At 32.8% G+C, this 9,846-nt stretch overlaps 1 long non-coding RNA gene across 1 annotated transcript in view; it reads left to right on the forward strand.

Moving 5' to 3' along the window:
- The window catches only part of LOC116662736, a 39,940-nt gene extending 30,352 nt beyond the window's left edge, over nucleotides 1-9,588 (forward strand). Inside the window, exons 3-5 of the long non-coding RNA XR_004318749.1 lie at nucleotides 1,539-1,739; nucleotides 3,103-3,201; nucleotides 9,556-9,588. This is a non-coding gene — a long non-coding RNA (uncharacterized LOC116662736). The remainder of the gene's footprint in view (nucleotides 1-1,538; nucleotides 1,740-3,102; nucleotides 3,202-9,555) is intronic.
- The last annotated feature ends 258 nt before the right edge of the window (nucleotides 9,589-9,846 follow it).

Genomic DNA, 9,846 nt, shown 5'->3' on the forward strand with positions numbered 1-9,846 from the left:
CTGATGGCTTTTGACGTGGGAACATTGATTTTATGGTTTTGGACTCAGACTGGAACTCACACCATCAGCAGGTCTCCTGGTTCTCAGGCTTTCAGACTGCAGATACTGGGAGTTCTTAGCCTCCATCATCACATGAGTGAAATCCTTTTTTGTTATTTATTCTTTATCCTTCGGTTTAAATTTTAGATTAAGATTATCTAGTTGCATTAAAAATCCAACTGGACTTTTTGATGTCAATGATTTTTAATTCATGGATTAATTTGGAGAGATTGTATTTTATATTAATGAATGTCTTCTAAGCACAGGATTTTTTCTATTCATAATTTTCTCTGTACTTTAATAGTGTACTATATTTTTATTCATTGAGATCTTATATATTCTTAGTTAATTCTTAAATACTTTATAGATTTTTTGATATTGTGAATGATACAGTAAAATGGTTTTTGCTTAGTGATAATGTGGTGAAATACTTTAATATTAGAGTCACTCCATTTGACTTAACTTTACTAAGCACAAAACATGGAGAAAATAAAGCAAGGTGGGCACCAAAGAAATACAAGGAGTTTAAGAAGAAATGAATAATGGGTGAAATTGAGTGAGTAAAATAAGCACTCATTCAGAATAAACCAAAAGCAGAATATTTATACATTAGCTAAACTACCACAAAAACTAGATTCCAAACCTCTGCACTAGTGAGGCACAGACCTTACACATCTCACCCAGCTTGTGTGTGAATGAGTTTCTTCATTTATAAGGTAGGAACTGAACTAAATCATCTTCCAGGTCCAATTCAGCTCTAATGCTCTCAAGCTGTCTTGAACTAGAGAAGGTTAATAACTTAAGTCTTAAAAGCAAATCCAAAGCTTTAACTTTTTTTCTTTAGATTCTATTAAGTAAATATAATTGTAATCTTTACAGACAGCAGTACTTTCCCTCTTTTATGTAAATAGTTTGCAGAATTCAATCTGCAAGACCATGGGCAAACCCAGGTCATTTCTCCAAAGTCAAAATGATGATGGCTGTTGACCAAGGAAAATATATGGAAAGCCATCTGTTCCTTGACAGGATGTACAGTATCCTAAATAATTGTATGACCACCTGGAGTGCCTTTCATTTCGATTTTCCAGGACAAGGATACTGCCAGATGTAATGAAATACTACTAATATTTTAAAGTTGATCTTGGTTACTGAGGACTTGCTGATATTTCTTACCAGATGTTACAATTTGCCTTTTGCTTTTTTCTAGGTAGGTTATTTCATCAATAGTGAAAAATTATAGTTTTATCTCTTCCTCTTTCGATCATTTTCTTTCTTTAAAACAATGCACGTAAAACTTCCTATATCAGTGTAATTTCTGCTGTAGGTTTTTAATATGTAATTTTTCCAGGTAAAGAAATTTTCCTAAGAATTATTTTTAACCAGAATTATATACTGAACTTCATTGAATGCTGTAGTGGGTTTCATGGTGGCTCCCCCCAAAATATGTCCATATCTTTAATACCTGAATCCTCTATGTATTACTTTATTTTGAAAAATAGTCTTTTCAGATGTAATTACATTAATGATCTGAAGATAAGAACATCCTGGATTACTGAGGTGAACCCTAAATACAAAAGCAAGTGTCCTTATAAGAGACAGAAGAAAACACAGAGAAGAGGAGAGATCTATGTGAAGCTGGAGGAAGTGGTCGAAGTGATACAGCCATAAGGAATGCTGACAGATGCCAGAAGCTGGAAGAGGTAAGGAATGGGTTCTCCCCAAGAGCGTTTAAAGGGAGTAAAGCATTGCTAACATCTTGATATTATAATCTGGCCCCTAGAACTGTGAGAGAATATATTTCTGTTGTTTTAAGTCATCAGGTTTGTGATAATTTGTTACAGCAGCCCTAGGAAATTAATACAAATGTGTTTCTGCATTATTTGGTTTTTATCTTTTAGTTTATTTATGTAGTCAGTGTTCACAGCCAGAATCAAACAATTGCAGGTACTTTTAATTGAGAAGATATTCAAGTGGGAAATTATATGCTTGCAAGATTATTTGAAGGGTTTAAGTAATAAGCTACACAAAACTAACTTCCTAGTAAAAAGATATTCTTTGAGAATTCCATTAGATTTATGCCAGTCTAGTTCTGGAGCTTTCTCTATCACCACAATAACCTTTGTGCCCAGAATTATGGAAAGAAGACAGTAAATATGTGATCCAGGAATTAAAGAATCAGTTAAAGAAGTAATACACTTGATCTTAAGGCCTCTATTCTTCTAAATGATTGGAAGTGTGAGGGCAAGCTTGAGAGGTGTCAGCCTCAAAAGAAATATTTTACCCTAAATATTATCAATGAAAATGACCACATTCTCTCCTTTTCTAACACATAACTCATAATAGACAGAAACTCTGTTTAAGCAATAAGATAAATCCAACACTTTTCAAAATTGAGAGAAAAGATGCTCTAATTAGAAATAGTATAATCAGAAAGACTGTAGAATAACCTTCAGTAATGGATATCAATTTACTCAACATCTGAGAACTCATACTGATGAAAAACACAATGAATGTAAGAAATCTGAGAAAATGTTTACATTTAATTCTGTCCTTACCACACCATAGAGAATTCATACTGGTGAGCAACTTTAAAAATGTTAAGAATGTGAGAAAGCCATTATTTATGTGGATAATATACTCAAAACCAGAGAATTAATACTGATGGAAAATTCTGTGGATATAAGGAATGTAGGAAGGTCTTTAGAAAGAACTAATTGAGTTCTTTTTTGCAAACCAGAAAATTCATACTGGTGATAAAGTTTATGACTATTAGTAATATGAGGAAGCCTTTTTTGTGTGTAGACAAGTGACTTAACATCAATCATTTATATTCATGAGAAACTGATGAATGTAAGAAATGTAGGATGTTTAGGCTTAATTCATTCCTTACTATGTATTAGAGAATTCATACTGGTGAGGTGTTTTATGAATATTAGAAATGCAATAAGGCCTTCATTGTGTGTGGACAATTTATCCACATCAGAGTATTCATACAGGTGAGAAATCATAGGAATATAAAGAATGTGGGAAGGTTTTTAGACCTGATTGAATTCTTTCTTTAAGGCAGAGAATTCATACTGTTGATAAATTATTATGAATGAATGGAGTAAAGCAAAGCCTTTATGTGTGGACAAGTTACTCAAGATCAGAGAACTCATACAGGTGAGAATTTACAGGAACATAAAGAAGGTATTTAGACTGAATTGAGTTCTTCCTTCAAAGCAGAGAATTCATACTGATGATAATTTTTATGAATGTGAAAAATGTGAGGAAGCCATTATAAGGTGTGGACAAGTCACTCAGTGTCAGAGAACTCATACTGGTGAGATACGTGATTAATATAATATGGGAAGATATTAGACTTAATTCAGTCAATTCTATATAGTAGAGAACTCATACTGCTGAGAAGCTTTATGAGTATAAGAAATTCAATAAATTTACTGTGTATAGACAACTTACTCAATATCAGATTATTAATATTGGAACCCCCCAACATCCTATGAATGTAATCAAAGTGGGAAAACCATTAGTATGCATCAACAGGTTACTTGAAAAATGTTCATACTGTTGAAAAGCTCTTTGAATGAAAGGAATGTGTGAAGGCTTTTAGATATAATTCAAACCTTAATACATGTTGGTGCATTTATACTGGTGTGAATTATTATGAATATTGTGAATGTGCAAAAGTCTTTAGTCAAGGAGGACACCCTACTATGCAAAAGAGAATTCATAGTGTTGAAAATTCTGTAACTATAAAGTATATGGGGAAACCTTAAATAGTGGCTATCAAATTACTCAACTTCAGAGAATTAATACAGGTGATAAACTCTATGAATGTACGGTATGTGGGAAGACCTTTATTCATGTTAGATATCTTAGTTTTCATCAAATAATTAATTCTGGTAAGAACAAATTTAAGGAAGTTTGAAAGAACTTTAGGCAACATTTACATCTTTGTTTGGGAGAATTTATAATATAATTTAATTAAGAAAGCCTTCATTTTTTATACTCCTGTTTGTAGAATATCAGAATATCTATCCTAGAAGAAAATTGGAGAATGTAGAAACTTTATTTGCTAATTTAAGCTCATATCTATCTAACTGGTGAAATTTTACCAGGTACAATTTGGAATTAGAGTAGTAACTTTGGAGAACTTTTGATATGGATTAGATTATACATTTTGAGGTACCTTAGAACAAAAGGGAAATAATATTTCTGTTTCCCAATGGAGTGTTTTATTTAATTGATATGAGGAGACTTCCACCTTATAACTGTACTTTAAAATTGCCTCATTAAATAATTTCTTAGATAAAGCAATTAAAATTATGAGAAAGTTAGAAATGCCTAATTTGTAGATCTGCAAAATCCCATTATACTCCCCTCCCTATCTCCTACTCTTCCCTTACCCATCTTCCACTTCCAGGACTTTGTTCAATTCTCATTGATTCCTTACTTTTACTCCTCCTCCTTTCCCTTAACTCACAAAACTACCTTAATGCATCTTAAAATTAATATCCTCACTTGGGAAAGACCTCAACATGTAGTCATGTTTAGATTTTTGTGCCATTGTTTGGACTTCCCATATCCCAAAATAAAAAGACAAAAATGTCTGTCAAGATGATCATGAGGTTTTTTTCTTTTATTGATGTAGAGTATTAGATTAATTGATTTTCAGTTGATAAAACAACCTTGCATTACTGGGATAAATCACCACTAGTCACAGTGCTTTATCCTTTTAAAATATTGCTGGGTTCATTGTGCTAGTATTTTATTGGGTATTCTTGTGTCTATATTCCTAAGAGATATTTGTAGGGGTGTGTGTGTGTGTGTGTGTGTGTGTGTGTGTGTGTGTGTGTGTGTGTGTGTGTGTGTATGTATGTGTATGTGTATGTGTGTGTGTATGTATGTGTGTGTGTGTGTGATGTCTTGCCTGGTTTTAGTATCGGTAGCATCATAGAATGAGCTGGGAAATGTTTCATCTTTTTCTATTCTTTGGAAGGCTTGGTGAAGAACCTTTTTAAAATGACTATCTGGTCCTGGGATTTTCCTTGTGGGAAGTTTTTTTTTTAAATTACTAATCCAGTCTCTTCACTTGTTATATAGGTCTGTTCGATTTTTATATTTTTCTAGATTCAATTTTGGTAGTTTCTGTCTTATAGGAATTTTTCCAGTTCATCAATATTATCTAATTTGTTAGTTCACACTTGTTCGTAGTATAACTTTATCATTCTTTTTATTTCTATAAGATCATAGTAATATTCCTTCTCTCATTTCCAACTTTAGTAATTTGATTCTTCTTTCTCTCTCTTTCTGTCAGTCTACCTAAAGTCTTCTGATCTTTTCAAGAACTAATGTTTAGTTTTATTGATACTATACTCTAGTTCATTAATATCCACTCTAATCATTATTATTTACTTCCTTCTGATTGATTTGGGTTTAGTTTGCTATTTTTTTCTGTCAGTGTCTTAAGGTGGAAATTTAGTTTATTAATTTAAGACCATTCTTCTTTTTGAATTTACAGCTATAAATTTCCCTCTAAGCACTTGTTTCACATTACATTTTTGTATGTTGGGGTATATTTTTATTTACCTCAAACTATTTTCTTATTTCTTGTGAGGTTGCTTCTTTACCAATTGGTTATTTAGTAATATATTGTTTAATTTTTACATTTTTTGCATTTCCCAAATTTCTGTTATTAATTTCTAATTTCCATTAAAGGGAACATCCTTTAGTGAGTTATATCCTGTTAACTTTTTTGAGGCTTGCTTTATGATCTAACTTCGAGACTGTTCTATGTGCACTTGAAACGATGTGTGTTTTGCTGTTATTGATGGAGTTCTCTGTAGAAGTCTGTTAGATCTAGTTTGTATAGACTGTTATTTAAGTCTTCTGTTTCCTTATTGATCTTCTGCATGGCTGTTTTATATAATACTGAGAGTGGAGTATTGAAGTCTCTTCTATTGTAGAATTGTTTATTTCTCCCATCAATACTTTCAGTCTTTGCTTCATGTGTTTGGGGGCTCTATCTTCAGGTGGATATATGTTTATAATTCTTATAATTTAAAGATAGACTGACCCTTTTTATCAATATAAAGTATCAATCTTTCTCTAGTATCATTTTTATTTTAAGGTCTATTTTGTCTGATAGGTATAGTTGCTCTAACTTTTGTATGGTTACTGTTTGCTCTGTGTGTGTGTGTGTGTGTGTGTGTGTGTGTGTGTGTGTGTGTGTGTGTAACTTCCAACCCTTTATTTTCAATCTTGTATTTGAATCTTCATTCAGTTTTTGAATCTGAATTGTATCTCCTGTAGATAGCATAGAATAGAATTATGTTTTTTAATTCATTCTACCAATGCTTGCATTTTGAATGAAGGATTTAATTAATTAACTTCAGAATAATAGTGTACTGACAAGGAAGTGTTTATTTCTGCCATGTTTCTATTTGTTTTATGTATGTTTTATAGCTTTTTTTGTCTCTCATTTACTCCATTACCACCTTCTTTTCTGTTTAGTTGATTTTTTTGTAGTCACATGTATTGATTCCCTTCTTATTTCCTTTTGTGTTTTTCTACATATATTATCTTTGTGATTACCATGGAGATTATATATAACATCCAAAAATTACAACAATCTTATTTGAATTGATGCCAAGATAACTTCAGTCACATACAAGAGCTCTACAATTAGGCAGCTCCATCTCCCTGTCTTTATGTTTTGATGTCACAGATTATAGTTTTATACATTGTGTGTCCAATAATATAGATTTAAATTATTTTAATGGATTTGTCTTTTACATTATATAGAAAACAAAAAGCAGACTTACTAGTCAAAATTACAGTAATATTAGCTTTTATATATGCCCATGTATTTACATTTGCTGGAGATCTTTATATCTTCATTCAAATTTAAGTTACTGTCTAGCATCCTTTGATTTGAACCTGAATGACTCTCTTTAGCATTTCTTTAGGGCAGGTCTAGTGGTAGTGAACTCCCTTGCTTTTGTTTATCTTTGAATGCCTTAATTTCTCCCACATTTTGAAGGACACTTCAAAATGCTGGATGTGGAATTCTTAGTTGACAAATTTTTCTTTCAAAGTTGTAAGTATATCATTCTACTGCCTTCTGGCTCCCAGGTTTTCTGATAAAAAGTCAGTTGATAGTTTCATTGAGCATCACTTGTACATGCCAAGTAGTTTTTTTTTTACCCCCCTCTGCTTTCAAGATTCTCCCTTCATCTTTTGACAGTTTGGTTATAACATCTCTTAGAGTGGGTTTCCTTAGATTTTTTCCTGTTTGGAATTCCTTGAATTTCTTGTACTTGTAGATATATATCTTTCATCAAATTTGGGACGTTTTTGGCTCATTTTTTCAAATAATCTTTCTACTCATTTCTTATTCTCTTCTCATTTTTGGACTCCCAAAATTCATATGTTCTTATTCTTAATGGTGTACTATAAGTCCCTTAATTTCCCTTTACTTTTCTTCAGTCTTTTTTCTTTCTGTTTCTCAAAACATTTCTACTCTCCTATCTTAAGTTTACTGATTCTTTCTTCTGCCTACTCATATCTGCTGTTGAACCCCTCTGGTGAATTTTTCTCTTCAGTTATTGTATTTTTCAGCTCCAGAATTTGTTTGGTTCCTTTTCATAATTTCTATCCCTGTGTTGATATTATCATTTTGTTAGTGTATCATTCACCTGATTTCTTTTACTTTATTGTCCATCTTTCCCCTTAGCTCTTTCAGCATATTTAAGACAGTTATTTTGAAGTCTTTTTCTACTAAGTCTAGTATCTGGACTTCCTCAAGGATGGTTTTTGCCAACTAACTTTGTTTTTTTGAATAAACCCTTTTTCTTGTTTCTTTGTATGCCCTGTAATTTTTTAAATTGGGCATTTAGCTATTATGTGGGAATTCTGTAAATCAGATTATCCCCCCTTCCCTAGAGTTTGTCATTTAAAAAAGGTGCTGAAGGCTGTAGTAGACCTTTTTTGAAATTTTCCAAAGTTTTTCTTCAAAGACCATTCCTTGTTGAAAATGATTACTGAAGTCTCTTTTCCTTTAGCTTATGTTCAGCTAATGTTTTGACAGAGATTTCCCTGAATGCTAGGAGCTGAAACAAACAAACAAAAATTAAAAAAAAAAATAGACCAGCTACCTCTCCTAGTCTTGGCAGATTGGCTCCATGTTGACGCATTTCTTAACCACTTAGTGGGGCTTGTTCTTTGCCTGGAGATCAACTTAAGATAATAGCTTAAGTTTGTTTCAGGACTTTTCTGAGTATGAATCTTGCCTGGGTATGCACATGGATTTCTAAATTCCCCCATATATGTAACTACTTTTGAGTATTTTAATTTCCAAAAAATGGTCTCACCCCAGCTTCTCTTTCAGGACTTAAATAGTCTATTGTATGACTCCATGCGTAATCTCTTTCCCCAGGTGTCTGTGAGTTTGTAGTTTACGTTGTAGCTTTTATCACCAGTGCCCATCACTTTTCTGATCTGCACTTGGAGTTACACAAAACAGATATTTGCCCTTCTCAGTCCTTTAGGTATCCTCCAGACAGGTTAGGACAGTTAAACCTAATAACTTGCAAATGAAGTCTGCTGTGCTCCCTCTGGTTCAAGGGATGCAGCTAGGAACTGAGCTGCAAACTGTGCTTGCCTAAGTTTGATGCTATGGGAGGGAGAGGGTGGGGCAAGGATGAGTTAGAACACTGCAAAACTTTCCCAATGTTTTGAAGATGGCTTTTTCCTGATTTGGTATTTACTCAGTTGCTGTAAACCTTTGAGCATTTCCCAGAGCTCTTACAAGGTTGGTTCAGACAGCTACTTACTGGTTTGTTTTTTGTTTTTTTTTTATGTTTCAGTGGGGGAATGAGAACTTGGAGCTTCCTAGACTACCAGTTTGCTGACATCACTCTTGATTTTATAATTAAAGCTTTTTATTTGAGATAATTATAAATTCACATACAGTGGTAGGAAATAATAATCCCGTCTACCCTTTACTCAATTTCCCCCAATGGTAGCATCTTGCAAAACTAAAGTACAACACCACATTCAGGATATTGACATTGATGCAGTCAAGATACAGAACACTTCTATCATCATGAGGATCCCTCAGGTTGCTCTTTTATACCCACACCCACTATTCCTTAACTCCTGCAATTACTAATCTGTTATCTATTTCTAAAATATTGTCAAGAATGAAATATAAATGGAATCATACAGTATGTCACCTTTTAGGATTTTTTTTCTTTCCTTGGCATAATTCTCTGGAAAATCTTCCAGGTTGTTGCAGGTATCAATCATTTGTACCTATTCATTACTGAATACTGTACCATTATATGGATGTACCATGGTTTGCTTTAGCATTCTCCCACTGAAGAGCATCTTAACTTATTTTTTAATTGAAGTATAATCAGTTTACAGTGTTACATCAATTTCTGGTGTACAGCATAATATTTCGATCATACGTGTACATACATATATTCCTTTTCATGTTCCTTTTCATTATAGGTTACTACAAGATATTGAATATAATTCCCTGCACTGTACAGTAGAAACTTCTTGATTATCTATTTTATACGTAGTAATTAGTATCTGCAGATCTCAAGCTTCCAATTCATCCCTTCCCATCATCTTCCCCCCAGTAACTGTAAGTTTGTTTTTTATGTCTCTGAGTCTGTTTTGTAAATAAGTTCATTTGTGTCTTTTTTTTAAAAGATTCTGCATATAAGTGATATCATATGGTATTTTTCTTTTTCTTTCTGGCTTACTCCACTTAGTGTGACAATCTCCAGGTCCATC

The sequence above is a fragment of the Camelus ferus genome, chromosome 3 (genome assembly GCF_009834535.1).
Source record: "Camelus ferus isolate YT-003-E chromosome 3, BCGSAC_Cfer_1.0, whole genome shotgun sequence".
Lineage (NCBI taxonomy): Eukaryota > Metazoa > Chordata > Mammalia > Artiodactyla > Camelidae > Camelus > Camelus ferus.